The following is a 20,094-nucleotide window of genomic DNA, read 5'->3' as shown; positions in this document are numbered from 1 at the left end:
AACTCCATATTTAAGTTCAATTGTGATCAATAATTAACCTTTAGTAAATAACTCATAAATATTTTTTGTTAAAGTTCTAGAGAAGGAGACAATAATGCAACGGAAGGCTAGCTTTTGGATTTTTCAGAATTCACACATAAAAATCCAGAACTGGGTAGAAAAATTCTGGATATTAAGTACCCATATAAGCCCCTGGAAACAAACTATTAAGACTTATATTAATAATACATGAGTATTACAGTGGCTGTGTGGAAAACTATCAGAGGGTACTAAGAGGACAATTTGAAAGGCCTAAGAAAGGAAGAATACCCAAAATCTGAGTTATTCCTTAGGAATCACAGCAACAAAACACAAGATTTATATGGTAAAGTAAATTAGATTATAATGAGATATTTAAGATAGCTATACTTTACCTTCCATTTTGGCTTAGACAGTGAAGTGTCTGCCTACAATGTGGGAGACACAGGCTCAATCCCTGGGTTGGGAAGATCCTCTGGAGAAGGAAATGGCAACCCAATCCAGTACTTTTGCCTGGGCAATCCCATGGATGGAGCAGCATAGTAGGCTACAGTCCATGGGGACGCAAAGAGTCAGACACGACTGAGCAACTTCACTTTCGCTTTTTTTTTTCTTTTCTATACTTTATGTAACAATAAAGTGGAGTAACATATTTCAGGTACTCAAAACAAGATTTGAGGAGTTCCTACTAAGCATATCTCATCATCAGCTGAAACCCATATGGTTTTTGCCTGCTGCATTCTTTAATGACTATTAGAAGCCTAGATAACTCTTAATTGGGCTGGAAAAGCCAAATGCCTGTAAAATCTCAAAAATGACTCATGAGAACATCTCTTGATGGAAGGGATCCACGTTGAGGAAATATGTCTGGGAATCGAATCAGAATATGACTGAGACAATAGAGCAAAAAATTTTAGATAAAAGTGGAGGAAAAAACTACAGCCTGGAAATCTGAGAAAACAAACTACCATCTTTTTAAACAAAGCACACAAGAGTATAGAGAGCTTTGTGAGCTATGGAAATCATCTTCAAGCATACCTTCTTGTAAAAGTTTGGGAAACTCAATTCATGTAAAAATACAAACGTATTAAGGCCAGATACCATATACATACAAATATAAGAAAATAAAAAATAGACTAAGGAGCAGACTAATAGTCTTTCAGAAAAACATATGCATGCCAGAAATGCATGCCCAGAAACCATTAATAATCTAATGTATATTTCAAGATAAGCTAAGTAGGTTAGATATTTTTGCAGACATGAAATTATATCATAAATAAAAATTCAGAAATAAGATGACAGAAGTTAGAAGACTAAATTTTTAAAAAATCATAAGAATATTGTAAAAGGAGTATGGGAACAAATAAACACAACATAATGCCTCAATAGCAACTGAAAGTACAAAATGAGGAAGTTTTATAAATTAAAAATAAAATATTTGAGAAAAAGTAGCAGTTACTGAAGGTAAGCACATGCAAAGAAAATCTAATATACGGATAACTGTAGTACCCGAAGGTGAGCATCTCATCAAGGACATGGAACACATAAAAAGTATATTAAAACTATGATTAAAAAAACTATAATAAAAGAGTTTTGAATGTCCTTTTTGAAAAAGAAAACAGAGCTTCCTTGGTGGTTCAGTGGTTAAGAATTCACTTGCCATTGCAGGGGACATGGGTTCAGTCCTTGATTCAGGAGGATCCCACATTTAACTAAGCCCCTGTACCACAACTACTGAGCCAACTCGTTAGAGCTGGCAAGCTGCAACTACTGAGCCCACACACCTAGAGCCTGTGCTCTGAAACAAAAGGAGCCACTGCAGTGAGAAGCCCACATATCTCAATGAAAAATAGCTCCCATTCACCATAACTAAAGATAGCCTGCACAGCATCAAAGACCTAGCACAATCAAAAGTAAATAATTAAAACTTGGAAATTTATAAAAGACAAAACAATGCAGAATGGCCAACACATGTTTATAAAATGATTGCATAGAAAAAGAAAAACACTTGGGCCATTCACGCAACAAGGTTTATAAACAAAGTGAACTAAAACTGCTACATGGATAACATAATTACGATACTAAAAAAAAAAAATGTGACAAAAAGATTTCCTAATCAGCAAAATTGATCCCCATTCCAAAGAGCTATTAACTATGAGTAATGTATAAGCATTAATTAGATATTGTTCCCATGTGATTTTTCTCAGTTATCTCATAGTGAAAGAGATTTAGGCAATGATAAAAACACTAACAAAGTAATGCTCAAAATTCTCCAAGCCAGGCTTCAACAGTACGTGAACCATGAACTTCCAGATATTCAAGCTGGATTTGGAAAAGACAGAGGTACCAGAGATCAAATTGCCAATATCTATTGGATCATCGAAAAAGCAAGAGAGTTTCAGAAAACCATCTACTTCTGCTTTATTGAGTATGCCAAAGCCTTTGACTGTGTGCATCACAATAAACTGTCGAAAATTCTGAAAGAGATGGGAATACCAGACCACTTGATCTGCCTCCTGACAAATCTGTATGCAGGTCAGGAAGCAACAGTTAGAACTGGACATGGAACAACAGACTGGTTCCAAATAGGAAAAGGAGTACGTCAAATCTGCATATTGTCACCCTGCTTATTTAACTTATAAGCAGAGTACATCATGAGAAATCCCAGGCTGGATGAAGCACAAGCTGGAATCGAGACTGCCAGGGGAAATATCAATAACTTCAAATACGCAGATAACACCACCCTTATGGTGGAAAGCAAAGAAGAACTAAAGAGCCTTTTGATGAAAGTGAAAGAGGAGAGTGAAAAAGTTGGCTTAAAGCTCAACATTCAGATATATAAGATCATGGCACCTGGTCCCATCACTTCATGGCAAAAAGATGGGGAAACAATGGAAACAGTGACAGACTTTATTTTTGGGGGCTCCAAAATCACTGCAGATGGTGACTGCAGCCATGAAATTAAAAGACACTTGCTTCTTGGAAGAAAAGCTATGACCAACCTAGACAGCATATTAAAAAGGAGAGACATTACTTTACCAACAAAGGTCTGTCTAGTCAAAGCTATGGTTTTTCCAGTAGTCATGTATGGATGTGAGAGTTGGACTAAAAACAAAGCTGAGAGCCAAAGAATTGATGCTTTTGAACTGTGGTGTTGGAGAAGACTCTTGACAGTCCCTTGGACTGCAAAGAGATCCAACCAGTCCATCCTGAAGGAAATTAGTCCTGAATATTCATTGGAAGGACTGATGTTGAAGCTGCAACTACAATACTTTGGCCACCTGATGGGAAGAACTGACTCATTGGAAAAAACTCTGATGCTGAGAAAGATTGGGGGAGGAGAAGAGGATGACAGAGGATGAGATGGTTGGATGGTATCACTGACGTGATGGAGATGAGTTTGAGCAAGGCCGGGGAGTTGGTGATGCACAAGGAAGCCTGGTGTGCTGCAGTCCATGGGGTTGCAAAGAGTCAGACACGACTGAGCGACTGAACTGAACTGAGAACGATATTGACCTTAGTACTAATGGTAAGAGTTATATACGTAATTATTTCGAGATCTAAAAATGAAGTCTTAAAAAAAGATTTATTGCATGTAATGGCTGTATTATCTGCTATTGTAGACATGGTGTAAATATGACAGTTTTGGGAGAATATAAAGAAATATGCAAAAAAGATTTAAACTGTTTTCAGTAACCATCATTAGTATTGACATTATTTGAATCTTATTTCCAAACTGTTCATACATAATATTCAATAAACAAAATGAGTAATCATGGAATATTCTAATTTTACCATCTTCTGTATTCTTTAGAACCAAGATCTCTGCGTGGAAGAAAAAGGATACGTACAGATACAATATGAATATTATGTTGAAAAGATGAAGTGAAAACCCTATAATTATGTATATATTAGAACTGAATCAAGGTGAGATAAGAATGCCTTCTTAAATGAACAATTCAAATAAATATAGGAATACAATAGAATGGGAAAGGCTAGAGATCTCTTCAAGAAAACTGGAAATATCAAGGGAACATTTCATCAAGAATTGGCACGATAAATGACAGAAATGCTAAGGACGTAACAGAAGCAGATGAAATTAAGAAAAGATGGCAAGAATACACAGAACTATACATAATGACTCAGATAACCGCAATGCTGTGGTCACTCCCCTAGAGCCAGACATCCTGGAGTATGAAGTCAAGCGGGCCTTAGGAAGCATTACTATGAACAAAGTTAGTGAAGGTGACAGAATTCCAGCTGAACTATTCAGTTGTAAAAGATGCTGTGATGCTGTGTAAGTGCTGCACTCAATATGTCAGCAAATTTGGAAAACTCAGCAGTGGCCACAGGACTGGAAAAAGTCAGTTTTCATTCTAATCCCAAAGACAGGCAATGCCAAAGACTGTTCAAACTATTGTACAATTGCACTCATCACATGATATAGCAAGATTATATTCAAAATCCTTCAAGCTATGCTTCAGCACTATGTGAACTGAGAATTTCCTGATGTACAAGCTGAGTTTCAAAGAAGTGGAGAAACCATAGATCTAATTGCCAGCATTTGTTAGATATTGGAGAAAACAAGGGAATTCTAGGAAAAAAAAGATCTACTTCTGCTTAATTGACTATGCTAAAGTCTTTGACTATGTGTATCACAACAAACTGGAAAATTCTTCAAGAGATGGGAATACCAGACCACCTTACCTCCCTCCTGAGAAATCTGTATACAGGTTAAGAAGCAATTAAATTAAACTGGACATGGAACAACAGACTGGTTCTAAACTGGGAAAGGAGTACGTCAAAGCTGTATATTGTCACCCTGCTTATTTAACTCATATGAAGAGTACATCATGCAAAACACTGGACTAGATGAATCACAAGTTTTAATGAAGACTGCTGGAAAAACATTAACAGCCTCCGATATGCAGATGATACCACTCTAATGGCAGAAAATGAAGAGGAACTAAACAGTTTCTTGATGAAGGTGAAAGAGGAGAGTGAAAAAGCTGGCTTGAAACTCAACATTCAAAAAACTGAGATCATGGCACCTAGTCCCATCACTTCATGGCAAATAGAAGGGGAAAAAGTGAAAGCAGTAACAGATTTTACTTTCTTGTGCTCCAAAATCACTGAGGAGGTTCCACTCGGCCATGAAATTAAAAGGTGCTTGCTCCTTAAGAGGAAAGCTATGAAAAACCTAGACAGCATATTAAAAAGCAAAGATATTACTTTGCCAACAATGGTCTGTCTAATCAAAACTATGGGTTTTCTCGCAGTTGTGTACAGATGTGAGATTTGGACCATAAAGAAGGCTGAGCACTGAAGAATTGATGCTTTTGGACTGTGGTACTGGAGAAGACTCCCATTGAGAGTCCCTTGGATAGCAAGGAGATCAAATCAGTCTGTCTTAAAGGAAATCAACCCTGAATATTCATTGGAAGGACTGATGTTGAGGCTCAAGCTCCAATACTTTGGCCACCTGATGCGAAGAGTTGACTCATTTTCCAATGAGACCCTGATGCTTGGAAAGACTGAAGGGAAACGGAGAAGGGGGTGACAGAGGATAAGATGGTTAGATAGCATAAACAACTCAATAGACATGAATTTGAGGAAATTCTGGGAGAAGGTGAAGCACAGAGGAGCCGGGTGTGCTACAGTCCATGGGGTCCCAAAGAGCTGGACACAACTTAGTGATTGTACAACAAAAGAACTGAATTAGAATGTATTACTATCATTATGTGTTAGAAATGTATTAGAATATATTAGTAGTGTATGAGCTCCTGAAGTTTTGTTCCTTTTACCTACATGTATACATCTATCTTTTTACAGTCTGTTTTTCTCTCTCTATCCCTCCCTTCCACATACAGAATTCATGTATCATGTTGTCTGATGATTATATATATATATATATATATATGTATATACACATACATACAATGGAATATTAGCCATAAAAATAATGCCATTTCTAGCAATATGGATGGACCTGGAGATTATCATACTAAGTGAAGTCAGAGAAAGACAAATATAGTATTGCTTATTTGTGGAATTAAAAAATAATGTTACAAATGAACAGACTCACTGACTTAGACTATGAATTTATGATTACCGATGGGGAGGGTGGGAATGGGATAGATTGGGAGTTTGGGATTGTCATGTATGCACTACTTTATTTAACATAGATAATCAACAAGTACTTAGTGTAAAGCACAGGGAACACTGCTCAATATTCTATAATAACCTAAATTGGAAAATAATTTGAAAAAAAATATATACATGTATATGTATTAACTGAACCACTTTGCTGCACACCTAAAACTAACAACAATGTTAATCATCTATGCTCCAATATAAAATAAACATTTTTCAAAAGTCAATGGACTTTCTCCAATTAAAAGAAAGTGTCTGAATAAAAAAAAAAAAAACAAGGTCTAAGAGTATGCTGCCTATAATAAACTGAGTTTAACTTTAAAGACACAAAGACTGAAAGTGACAAGATGGAAAATGATCTTTCAAGCAAATATAACCAAAAAAATCAGGGGTAGCTATATTTATTTCAGACAGAATAGACTTAAAAATGATTTTTAAAAGTGACAAAGAAGTTTTTTATATAATGAAGAAGGGGTCAATCCATCAAGAAGTTATAACAATGGTAAATACATGGTCAATATTGAAGCACCTAAATAGATAAAACAGATACTAACAGATCTAACAAGAAAAACATTAACATAACAGTGGGTAATTTAATACTCTACTCTAAAAAATGGATTGATCATTCAGACAGAGAATATAAAAAACAAAACACACAGATTTGAATACAACTATAAACCACATGAACCTATCAAACATATGCAGAATATTCTACTTAACAGCAGTGGGATATACATGCTTTTTAAACCCACATGGAACATTTGCTAGGATAGATCACATGTTAGGCACAAAATGTATCTTTGCAAATTTAAAAAGATTAAAATCTCACCAAGTATCTTCTCTGACCAGAATGGCATGAAAGAAGAAATCAGTAGTTGGGGGAAAACTGGAAAAATCATGAATACGTGACTATTAAACACTCTATTGAACAACAAATGGGCCAGAAAAAAAAACAGAGGAAATTTTAGAAGTACTTGAGACATGTGTAAGTGAAAACACAAGATACCAAAATTTATGAGATGCAGTAAGAACAGTTGTAAGATGGATATTTATAACCACAAATGCAAATACAAAAAAATAGAAATATCTCAGCCAACCTAACTTTAGACTCATGGAACTAGGAAAAAACAAATTACATCAAAGCTGAAAATTCAGAGATGCAAAAGTGTTATTCATAAGAGAAAGAAAAAATAGACCAAGAAAACAGAAGAAAAGATTTAAAAAGCTGATTCTTTGAAAAGATAAACAAAATTGATAAATTTTTAGTTAAATGAATGAAGAGAAAAAGGAGAGGACCCAAATCAGTAACATTATAAATGAAAGGAGATATTATAACCAATATCACAGACATGTAAAGGATAATAGAGGCTACTATGAACAACTATATGCCAACAAACTGGACAACCTAGAAATTCTTAGCAACCTAGAAAATCTTACAACCTAACAAGACTGAATCAGGATGAAATAGAAATTCTGAATGGACCAATTACTAACAAGAAGACCAAATCATGAAACACAAAACTCCAAACACAAAATGCCCAGGAACAGATGGTTCTGCTACCAAACATGTAAAGAATTAAAGCCAGTGTTTCTCGAACTTTCTAAAAAAATCAGAGGAGGTTATACTCCTGAACTCATTTTACAAGGGTACCATTACCCTGATACAATGTCAGAGAAGACATTACAAGGAAAGAAAACTACAGGCCAGTATTCTTCATAGATATGGATAGAAAAAGTCTCAACAAAATATTAGCATACTGAATTGAGCAGCACATCAAAAGCATCTATAACATTAAAGTGGGATTCATGCTTGGATTGCAACAATGATTTAACACAGGCAAATCAATAACTGTGATACACCACATTGGCAGAAGGAAAGATAAAATTTATATGATCTCATTGTATACAGAAAAAAAAAAACATTTCACAAAATTCAATAACCATTCTTAAAAAACAACTTTCAACCAGTTAGATACAGAGGGAACATACCTGAACATAAAGAAATCCACAGAAGAGAAAGCCCATAGCTAACATAATACTCACCAGGTAAAAGTTTGAAGGTCTTCTCTCTAAGATCAGAAACAAAACAAGAGTGTCTACTTTTACCAGCCTTACTAAACATAGTACTAGTTAGACTTCAGAATTGGAAAGAAAGAAGTAAAATTGTCTCTATCTGCACATGACATGATTTTATATACAGGAAAAAATAAAGATTCCACTACAAAAGTTGCTAGAAGTAGCCAACAAAGCTAGTAGTTTCAGCACAAAAAAATGACATACAAAAATCAGTAGCATTCCCATACACTAAAACAAGGTATTTGAATAAGAAGAAAATGACCTCATTTACAATAGCAACAAGAGAATACTTAAATTAAACCAAGGAGGTAAACACCTCAACATTGAAAACTATAAGACATTGATAAAAGACATAGATGAATACACACATAAAATACAAAGATGTCTTATGTCATGGGTTAGGAGAATTAATATCATCAAAATGTTTATACTATACACAGTCATCTATTGATAGGGATTACACTGAATCTATTGGAGGTGATGGAATTCCAGCTGAGCTTTTTCAAATCCTAAAAGAAGATGCTGGTAAAGAGCTGCACTCAATATGTCAGCAAATTTCGAAAACTCAGCTGTGGCCACAGGACTTGAACAAGTCAGTTTACATTCCAGTCCCAAAGAAGGGCAATGCCAACAAATGTTCAAACTACTGTACAATTGTACTCATTTCACATGCTGGCAAAGTAATGCTCAAAATTCTCCAGGCTAGGCTTCAACAGTACAGGAACCCAGAACTTCCAGATGTTCAAGATGGGTTTAGAAAAGGCAGAGGAGTCAGAGGTCAGTTTGCCAACATCTGCTGGATCATAGACAAAGCAAGACAATTCCAGAAAAACATCTACTTCTGCATCATTGATTATGCCAAAGCCTTTGACTGTGTGGATCACAACAAACTGGAAAATTCTTCAAGAGATGGGAATACCAGACTACCTTACCTGCCTCCTGAGAAATCTGTATACAGGTCAAGAAGCAACAGTTAGAACCAGGCATGGAAAAATGGACTAGTTCCAAATTGAGAAAGGAGTACATCAAGCTTGTATATTGTCACCCTGCTTAATTGACTTATATGCAGAGTACATCATGCAAAATATCAGGTTAGATGAAGCACAAGCTTGAATCAAGATTGCTGGGAGAAATATCAATAACCTCAGAGATGCAGATGACACCACCCTTATGGCAGAAAGTGAAGAACTAAAGAGCCTCTTGATGAAAGTGAAAGAGGAGAGTGAAAAAGTTGGCTTAACTCTCAACATTAAAAAAAAGAAGATCATGGCACCTGGTCCCATCACCAGGTAGATGGGGAAACAATGGAAACAATGGCAAGTAGATGGGGAAACAATGGAAACAATGACAGACTTTATTTTCTTGGGCTCCAAAATCACTGCAGATGGTGACTGCAGCCATGAGATTGAAAGATGCTTGCTGCTTGGAAGAAGAGTTATGACAAACCTAGAAAGTGTATTAATAAGCAGAGACATTACTTTGCTAAGAAAGATCTGTATAGTCAAAGCTATGGTTTTTCTATGAGTCATGTATAGAGTGAGAATTAGACCATAAGAAAAAGGCTGAGCGACCAAAGAACTGATGCTTTTGAACTGTGGTGTTGGAGAAAACTCTGGGGAGCCCCTTGGACTGCAAGGAGATCAAACCAATCCATCCTAAAGAAAATCAGTCCTGAATATTTATTGGAAGGACTGATGGTAAAGCTGAAGCTCCAATACTTTGGTCACCTGATGCAAAGAGCCAACACATTGGAAAAGACCCTGATGCTAGAAAGATTGAAGGCAGGGGGAAAAGTGAATGACAGAGGATGAGATGCTTGTATGACATCACCAACTCAATGCACATCAGTTTGAGCAAGTTCTGGGAGTTGGTGAAGGACAGGACAGCCTGGTGTGCTGCAGTCCATGGGGTTGCAGAGTCAGACGTGACTGAGTGACTGAACAACAAATTCTTTGTGTAGAAAGTTGTATGCTTTGACATTCATGACAAAGCCAGAAGGCTATTTTCCTCCCTCAAAATGAGTACATTAATTTTTACAAATTAACAATGAAACTCTTTTGCAACCACATCAACAATACATTTTGATCTTATAGGTACATTCAAAGATGTTTCAACTTTATATTAATCAAAGTATATATTTATGTGCTTTTGAGTAAGTTCCAAGACCTCCTAAATTTTGTTTGTTATTGTGCCTGTTTTTCATCAGTAAATAATCATTCTATTTTGTCCCAGAATCAAATAATTTTAGCTAAAACAAACATAAATCAGTTCCATACTCAATTTCAAGATGGTTTTCTATAGCAAGTTTAAGTCAAACAATTATCTGCTACACGTCTTCTATAGTTTGAAGATTTTATAAATACCTGTTTTTGTTTTTATGAAAATATATGTCAATGTCCCATACTCCTAATCTTTCCCTTAAACATTTGCTCAAATAATTTAACATTCTTATCTGATCGATCTGTTTCAGGTGAATAAAAATCATGCTTGTCACAACACCTCAGTTCTGAAGAATATCATGCATATTTATACTTTTTAACAGTTTTTTAGAAGTTGTATACTGCTTTCTTTTTCTTAATTTCCATAGAAATTCTTTGTAACATGACAATAAGAGAGGAGGCTAATGTGAAAAGATCTTTGGAGTTTTATATCATTCACTTACTGGCAGGTGAACCTATTAAATATTGCTTGCTACTCACAGTATTTTGATTACTGATAACTTCATATAATTTTGATAAACCATTGGTATTTATCCTTCTTAATTGGCTTATTTAAAATTAAAGTAATGGAAAACCCTATGAATGTTAAAATTTTTCATTTTTAATGTAAATTATTGAATCATATCACCAGCCATTTTAAATGTTTGTCATATATCTAGTAGATAAAGAGTGAATATAGTAGTGTGTGTTTTTAATCCTGAACTCCTAGTTTATCCCTTTCCCTGCTTTCCCCATTGGCAGCCATGTTTGTTTTCTATGTTTGTGAGTCTATTTCTGTTTTGTAAATATACACTACTATATATAAAATGAGTAAACAGCAAGGACTTATAGCACAGAGAACTATACATGATATCTTGTAATAACCAATAGTGGAAAAGAATCTATAAATAGAATAGATATATATGTATCATTTTGTGAATCAAACGGAATCATATTGCTGTACACCTGAAATTAATACAACATTGTAAATCAACTGTATTTGAAAAAAATTTAAAAAAAAGAAACTAGATAATGAGTGGAAAGAAGAGAGAAAACCAAAGAGAATTTACTCATTATCATGATGCAAATGTCTTTACTACAGCTTTAACATAACTAAATGTACAACAACAGAATCTTATGCCTTCAACTATCAAGCTAGTTAGTGTTCTTTCATATGTACCATAGTATCTCTAAAGATACTTTGGGAAGAACAAAGACAGCTGAGGTTTGGGAAAGAATGTAAGGGTGATGGTTAAATTAATTTGTGTTTTTAGTTGAAGCAATAAAGTAAAAAAGAAAAGGATATGTATAAGCCTACCAGAACTATGTTTTCTTTGCTTATTTCAAATAAATTCAACAAACACAGACACACACACACACACACCCCTATCCAATTGTTTCTTGACATCAAAATATCATGAGAAGAAAGACACTTGAAAAGTATTAAAGCATAAGAGAAGGAAGATCAAGTTTTGAGGATCTTCAAGGAAAAAAGGGAAGGAAAAGACAATGAACTCAGTACAAACATTTAGAAAAGAGGTTCAGATAAGAGTAATTAAGAAAGGTTTGAAATCTAAAATGTTTCTATATATCATCACAGATTTACAGTATTATCTATAAAAATTATTCAAAAGCCAATTTTGCCTTGTATTTATTTTTGTATCTCTTATATTCCTCTGTAGAAAACAGTAATAAAAAAACCTGGTAAAACCACATGCTCAGATATGATTACAAAAATCTCAACAGATTAATTGGAAAGAAATTATGTTTTCTACCCAGATATGTAGGCAATAGCAGTAGAAAGGGGCTTTACTATAGACTTGCTTTATTATACACTTAAAAAAATGTGCTTAATGACTTAATAAATATATATATATGCTTAATAATAATAATAATTATAAATATAATAAATAAATTAAATAAATACATTATAAATATAATAATATAAATATAATAATAATTATAAATATATATTATATATAATAATTATAAATATATATTAATAAATATATATAATGCTTAATAAATATATATATATATATATATATAGTGTTGTGCCTTTATATTTAAAATACAAGTCTCGAGATGCTTAGTTTGAATCATATCTTACTTACCCCACTCTCCCCTTAATTAGAAGAAAGGAAATAAGTTAGAAAATTTCACCAGGATATGGGCAATTATCAAAGAAGCCATGATAAAATCTGGATTAGAAGATGATCTCACTTTGTTGTCTGTGTTGGGAAACAGTGACATGCTCTGGATGGTTACTTAAATATGTTTCCAAATAGATAGGTGTTCTGCTAGTAAGACTGGACCAATTCCTTGCTTGAATAATTTTATTGTAAGCACTTGTTATGCTGAGAATTTACATGAAATGCAATATTCTTGACCATTCTAAGTGGTTTTATCCTGTCAATTATAGAGTGTTAAATTACTATGTGTGACTTCTTTGGATGTACGCATATACAATATAATTAGGTTTAGGGAAATAATTCTGAAGGCATTCCACATATTGAGATTTCTAGTTTTATACAAAATATCACTTGTATTTGTTCTTAGAGCTGCTTTCTCCAGTGAAGTGCAATACTGGGCAAATTATATAAATGTGACACTTTAACTCAAATATTCTTTCACACCTTAAAGTTTTGGAAAACTCATTGCAGTTTTTAGATTGAATGGAAGAATCCTAGCCAATTATCCTGTAAATGAAAGTATCCTATCATATTCTCCCCTCGTCATCATAACACAATGTACCAAGGCATCATCTGGTGAATTCATATAAGTGTTAGCTTTCCATACAAATCATTAAAACTCATTGGTTTATAATCAAAGTGAAGAAATGTGATGAATGCCAACTGAAGTTCAATTTAAAATCAATTTAAAACATGATTTAAAAAATTGTCTCAAAGGAATATGCTATTCATTGCTAAATATTCTGTTTTATTGTTAAATTGAAATAATACAAAAAGCCAGAAAGAAAGTTTGTCACCTCAACACACCACCCAGAGAAAATGACTGCCAACAGAGATGGTCCCTGTCCTTGCAGAAAACCTAATTCTATATGTATTTATTACATGCTATCCATCTAGAGATATATACTCATACATATCTTTCACATTAATAAGATCTTTCACATTAATAAGATCTTCAGTTTTAGCATCATTCCTGGATACTATTACCTTGAATGATCTTGAGGCACTGTGCAATGAGGAAGTGAAAGCCAAGAAATAGTTGTAAACTGCTCATTGTATGTTCAAAGTGTGCTCAAATAAATAGAGCTCTTTTTAAAAGACTGGGAGATAATTTGGTCCCTGAAACCTAAGAAAATCTTTTTTCTGTTCATTAGCTGGTCACTAAGATAAATAAAACAGAAACTCCAGAGGTCACAAATGACAAAAATTTAGACTGTAAAATTAGTTCAGGAAAGCCACCAAACAGTAACAATAAACAATGAAAAAGAGGAAGACGATATGATTACCAGAGTTTACAAACTATAATGTTCAAAAAGTCCACTTTTCAGCAACAACAGCACTGAGGGTCCACTGTTGTATGGTCCACATGTGGAAAATGAAGCAATTAGGAGAAACTTTTTATGAGGAGGCTGAGACATTAAGTTTAATAGTAAAAACTTTAAAATATTTAACTATCTTCAAAGACTTAATGGAAATCATGTCTAAAGAACTAAAAGATTCCAAGAGAATAATGTCCCTTCATACAGAAAAATCAATAAGAATACAGAAATTCTAAAAAGGATGCATATATAAATACAAGTGTGTATATATATATATATATATATATATATATATATATATATATATAGTGAAGTCGCTCAGTCTTGTTCGACTCTTTGTGACCCCCATGGACTGTAGCCTGCCAGGGTCCTACATGCGTGTAATTTTCCAGATAAGAATACTGGAGTGGGTTGCCATTTCCTTCTCCAGGAGATCTTCCTGACCGAGGCATTGAACCTGGGTCTCCCATACTGCAGGCAGACTCTTTACTGTCTGAGCCACCAGGGAAGCCCATATGTATATAATAGAGTTGGGAAGTACCGTAACTGGAATAAAAAATTCACTCGGAGTGCAACAGAAGATATGAGCAGGCAGAATAAAGATTTAGTGGACTTCAATATAAATTATTTCAAATTATATCTGATCTGAGGAACAGAAAAAATATGAATGAAGATAAGTGAACACATGCAGACCTGTAGGGCATCATCAAGCACACTAACTAACTTATGAAATGGACAAATTCCCAGAGACGTGAAAATATCCAAACTGATTCAGATAGTAATAGATGATATGAATATGTCTATAAAAAGAGACTGAATCATTAGTTAAATACCTCCAATCAAAGAAAAGCCCAGGACTGGATGGTGTCACTGGTGAATTCTACAGTCATTTAAAGAAGATTCAGCATCAAACTTTCACTGTAAACACAGGAAACGATGGTCATCATCATTAGTCAGTCAGCTCAGTTCAGTCATTCAGTTGTGTCTGAATCTTTGTGACCCCATGGACTGCAGCACACCAGGATTCCCTGGCATGATGGACACCATCACCAAATCCTGGAACTTGCTCAAACTCATCTCCATTGATTCAGTGATGCAATCCAACCGTCTCATCCTCTGTTGTCTCGTTCTCCTCCTGCCTTCAATTTTCCCAGCTTCAGGGTCTATTCCAATGAGTCACTTGTTTGCATAAGGTGGCCAAAGTATTGCAGTTTCAGCTTCAGCATCAGTCCTTCCAGTGAATACTCAGGAGTGATTTCCTTGAGGATTGACTGTTTGATCTCCTTGCAGTCAAAGGGACTCTCAAGAGTCTTCTCCAACATCACAGTTCAAAAGCATCAATTCTTTGGCACTCAGCTTTCTTTTTGGTCCAATTCTCACATCCATACATGACTACTGAAAAACCATAGCTTTGACTAGATGGAACTTTGTTGGCAAAGTAATGTCTCTGCTTTTTAATATGCTGTATAGGTTGGTCATGGTTTTTCTTCCAAGAAGCAAGCGTCTTTTAATTACATGGCTGCAGTCACCATCTGCAGTGATTTTGGAGCCCCAAGAAAATAAAGTCTGCCACTGTTTCCACTGTTTCCCTATCTATTTGCCATGAAGTGATGGGACCAGATGCCATGATCTTAGTTTTTTGAACGTTGAGTTTTAAGCCAACTTTTTCACTCTCCTCTTTCACTTTTATCAAGAGGCTCTTCAGTTCTTCTTCACTTTCTGCCATAAGGGTGGTGTCATCTGCATCTCTGAAGTTATTGACATTTCTCCCAGCAATCTTGATTCTAGCTGTGCTTCATCCAGCCTGGCATTTTGCATGATGTACTCTGCATATAAGTTAAACAAGCAGGGTGACAATATACAGCCTTGATGTACTCCTTTCCCAATTTGAAACCAGTCTGTTGTTCCATGTCCAGTTCTAACTATTGCTTGTTGACCTGCATACAGATTTCTCAGGAGGCAGGTCAAGTGGTCTGGTATTCCCATCTCTTGAAAAATTTTCCACAGTTTGTTGTGATCCACACAGTCAAGGGATTTGGCATAATCAATAAAGCAGAAGCAGATGTTTTTCTGGAATTCTCTTAACTTTCTTGCTTTTTCTATGATGCAATGGATGTTGGAAATTTTATCTCTGATTCCTTTGCCTTTTCTAAATCCAGTATGAACATCTGGAAATTCACTGTTCACACACTGTTGAAGCCTGGCTTGGAGAATTTGGAGCATTACTTTGCCAGCATGTGAAATGAGTGTAATTGTGCAGCAGTTTGAACATTCGTTGGCATTGCCCTTCTTCGGGATTTGAAATTAGTCAACAGGAAAATCCAAATCAAATTTGTAACTAGACATTATTTCACTCTATCCAGGATGACTATAAACGTAACAGTTGTTGGTAAGGTTGTAAAGTTAGAATCTTCAAAGATTGCTTGCATGAATGTGTTAATAGCATGGTGCAGTGGTGTGGTAAATGATTTGGCATTTCCTCAAAGGTAAAAATAGAATTAATGTAAGACCCACCAATTCCGCTTCTAGGTTTTTATCCAAGAGAACTGAAATACATGTCCACTCAAATATTTATATGCTGATGTTCATAACAGCAGTATTTGTAATAGCTAAAAGATATTATAGGAAAAAAACAAATGCCCTTCAGGTGATAAACTGATATCCATACAGTGGAATATTATCTCACTATGAAAAGGAGTGAAGTTATGGATACAACATAAATGAATCTATAAAGCATTATACCAAATGAAATAAGCTAGAAATAAAAGGACACATATTGCATGAGTCCATTTAGCTGAAATATTGAGATTATGTAAATTCATGGGGATAGAAAATAGATTATTGGTTATTGAAGGGATAGTGGGAAGTGTAGGTTTTCTTTTGGGGGTTATTTAGGTTCTAGACACAACTCCAATGTGTTATAGGGGTTTTCTCTTGCCTCCTCACTACGACCAAGAGTTCTTTGATACCAACCAAGTATCCAAAAATTTGAACCGGTTCTGACACTCTACCTGGAGAGAGCATCAGATTCCAGGTTAAGGGCTCAGTCACAAAAACCTTCCTTCATTTCAGACAACAACTGCAAGTTCTAGTTGTTACCAGTGCTTCTGACCAACAGGTTTTAAGAAAGAGGTTCCCATGACTAACTTGTCAATAAGATTAATTTGTTAGAGAAACTCACAGAACTGAGAAATAGTTAAGTTACTGGGAAAGCCAGATGGAATAGATACATAGGGCAAGGTATGGGAAAAAATCATATAGCTTCCACACCTTCTCAAAGTATCTACTCTCTTTGAATCTCTGTGTGTTCATCAATCCAGAAGGTCTCTGAACCCTGTTATATTTAAAGGCATGCTTGATTAAATCACTGGCCATTTGGCAGTTGATTCAACCTTTAGCCTTTCTCCTTTCCTTTGAGATGGAGTAGAAAGAAAGGTTTGGGGAACTAAAAGTTCCAATTTTGTAACCACATGTTTGACTTCAAAGACAACAGCCTCTTAAGTGCATTCCAAACATAACCTTGCTAAACTAACAAAGATACCTTTATCACTCTCTTCACTTAGAAAATTCCATGGGTTCTAGGAGCTCTGTGTCACAGATGAGGACAAAGATCAAATGTACATTTCTTATTATAAATTATGATATCACAGGGGTCATGAAAATGCTCAGGAGTAAGATAGTGTTGATAAAGACACAACATGTGAACATCCTAAAATCACTGAATTGCACAATTTAATATGGTTAAAAGGTGAATTTTTTTGTATATGAATTTAACTCAAAAATTTTTAAAAAGGATAAAATGGATTTTAATTGTGAAAAACACAACAACAACAACTAAATGGACCAGCTAAGCGGCAAAAGGGAAAGAACAAAGAAATAAATGAATATGTACCTAGAATAGCACAATTATACAATATGAATAAGAAAGCGGAATTAGAGAAAAATAACAAGAGCTTCTGAGACCAGTGGTACTATAATCTTTATATCTATATCTACATCTATGTCTATCTCAGTTATAGCATATATCAGCTGAATCCCAGAAGAGCAGGCTAAAACATATTTGAAGAAATAACTGCTGATTTTCCCTAATTTGGCAAAAGACATAAACCTAAAATTCAAATAGGAAAAGTCAAGAGAAATAAATGATAAAACATAGACAAAGAAAATCTCTTGAAAGCAGCTGAAGAGAAACTATTTACTATCAAGATGAAAAAAATCAAATCTGGCCTGATTTCTCAATAGAAATTATAGATACCAGAACAAGGTCCTCCTGTATAGCATATCAGAAGGAAGTAAACAGCATTTTTATAAGCTCTGAAAGAAAAGAACTATCAACTCAGAATTATATACTTAGTGAAATGGCATTTGGGGATGAGTAAAAATCAAGCTATTCTCAGGTGAAGGAAAACAATTTTTTTTTAGGTCTGCTGACCTACCCTAAAGAATTTCTAAAAGAAGTTCCACAAATACAATGAAAATAATAAAAGATGGATCTTTGTAACATCAGGAAGATAAAAATAACAATGAAAATCAAATATTATATATATATATATATATATATAGACAATACAATAGATTTTCCTTTTCTTGAGATTTCTAAATCATGTTTCAAACAAAAACCATACTATCTAACTATGTATAGGAAATATTTAAGCCTTTTTTTAAATAAATGGAGAGGGCAAGGAGATGTAAAGGGAGATACGTTTTCTATATTTCAGTCAAAATCGTAACCTAGTCAACATTGTATATGTCCTAAATTATTTACATATAACATAATACTAGAAGAAGTATTAAAAAGCTATGTAAGTAAATGTATTCAAGAATACTGGATAAAATAAAAATGAAATTCTAAAAAAAACTGTGTTTTAGTCACTCAGTCGTGTCCAACTCTACGACCTAACGGACTGTAGCCACCAGGTTTCTCTGTCCATGAAATTCTCCAGGCAAGAATACTGGAGTGGTTTGCCATTCCCTTCTCCAGGGGGTCTTTCCAACTCACAGATTGAACCCTGGTCTTTTACATCACAGGCAGATTGTTTACCATCTGAGCTATAGGGAAGTCCTAAAATTTTAAACAAAAATTAAATGACCACAAAAAAAGCAGGTAAGAAAAAACACAGAAATGAAAATATAGAGATACTAAGCAGAAAACAAAGCATAAAACAGAAGAATTAAATCTTAACATAGCAATAATGACATTAAATGTAAATTGTTTAAATATATCAATTAAAAGATAGAGGCCAACAGGTGAAAAAAGCACACGACCCAATTATACACTGTATATAAGAAACTCATTTCAAGGATATCAGTATAAGTAGTTGTGAAAATAAGGGCAAAAAAATAGTATAAAATCATTAATCAAAAGTAAGCAGGAGTGGCTATGTTAACATGAGATAAAATTTACTTTGTAACAAAGAAGATTGACAAGGATAGGGAGGTACATTGTACAATGATGAATGGGTCAATCTATCAATGAAATCCAGTAATTTAAATGTGTATGCACTGAGTAACAGACTCGAAAAATTTATGAAGCAAAACCAGATAAAATTGAAAGGATAAAGAGATAAACTCAGAATTATACTTGAGACTTCAACATCCCTCTCAATACTTATCTGAGATAGAGCATGTCTTAATTACAAATCAAACCTTAACTAACTTCAGTAAATTGCAATCAGACTGATTCTGTTTTCTGACCACAGTGAAATCAAATTAGGGGAAAAAAATAATACAACTACAACAGGAAAATCTCCAAACACATGAAAAATAAATCACACACTTTAAAATAATCTACTGGTCAAAGAACTAGTTGCAAAGTTAATGACAAAAATACAAAATGGTGTGAAAATAGAAGATATCAAAGTATGCATAACCTGCAAAGTATGCAGGTATATCATTTCTGAGAGGGAAATTTATATCACTTAAGACTTATATTAGAAAAAAAAGGAAATATCTTAAATCAATAATCTAACTTCCTACTTCATGACATTAGAAAAAGAAGAACAAAGTAAATGCAATGCAGTGATAAGGAAAGGATACAGAAATCAATAAAATTAAAGTTGAAAAAAAGAGAGAAAATCAATGTGTCGAAGCTCTGTTCTTTAGTAAAAGTCACTGTATTTGATAAACCTCTAGAAAGAC

At 34.3% G+C, this 20,094-nt stretch overlaps 1 pseudogene across 1 annotated transcript in view; it reads right to left on the bottom strand.

Annotated features, from left to right (window-relative positions):
- The window catches only part of LOC145509217 (protein CFDP2 pseudogene), an 837,797-nt pseudogene that overhangs the window by 14,341 nt on the left and 803,362 nt on the right, over nt 1–20,094 (bottom strand). The gene's annotated exons all lie outside the window — the stretch shown is intronic.

This window comes from Giraffa tippelskirchi, chromosome 1 (assembly GCF_054371585.1).
Source record: "Giraffa tippelskirchi isolate mGirTip1 chromosome 1, T2T-mGirTip1v1.2.pri, whole genome shotgun sequence".
Taxonomy (NCBI): domain Eukaryota; kingdom Metazoa; phylum Chordata; class Mammalia; order Artiodactyla; family Giraffidae; genus Giraffa; species Giraffa tippelskirchi.
Note: the sequence above shows the minus strand (reverse complement) of the source record. Positions and strands in the feature narration are given on the sequence as shown.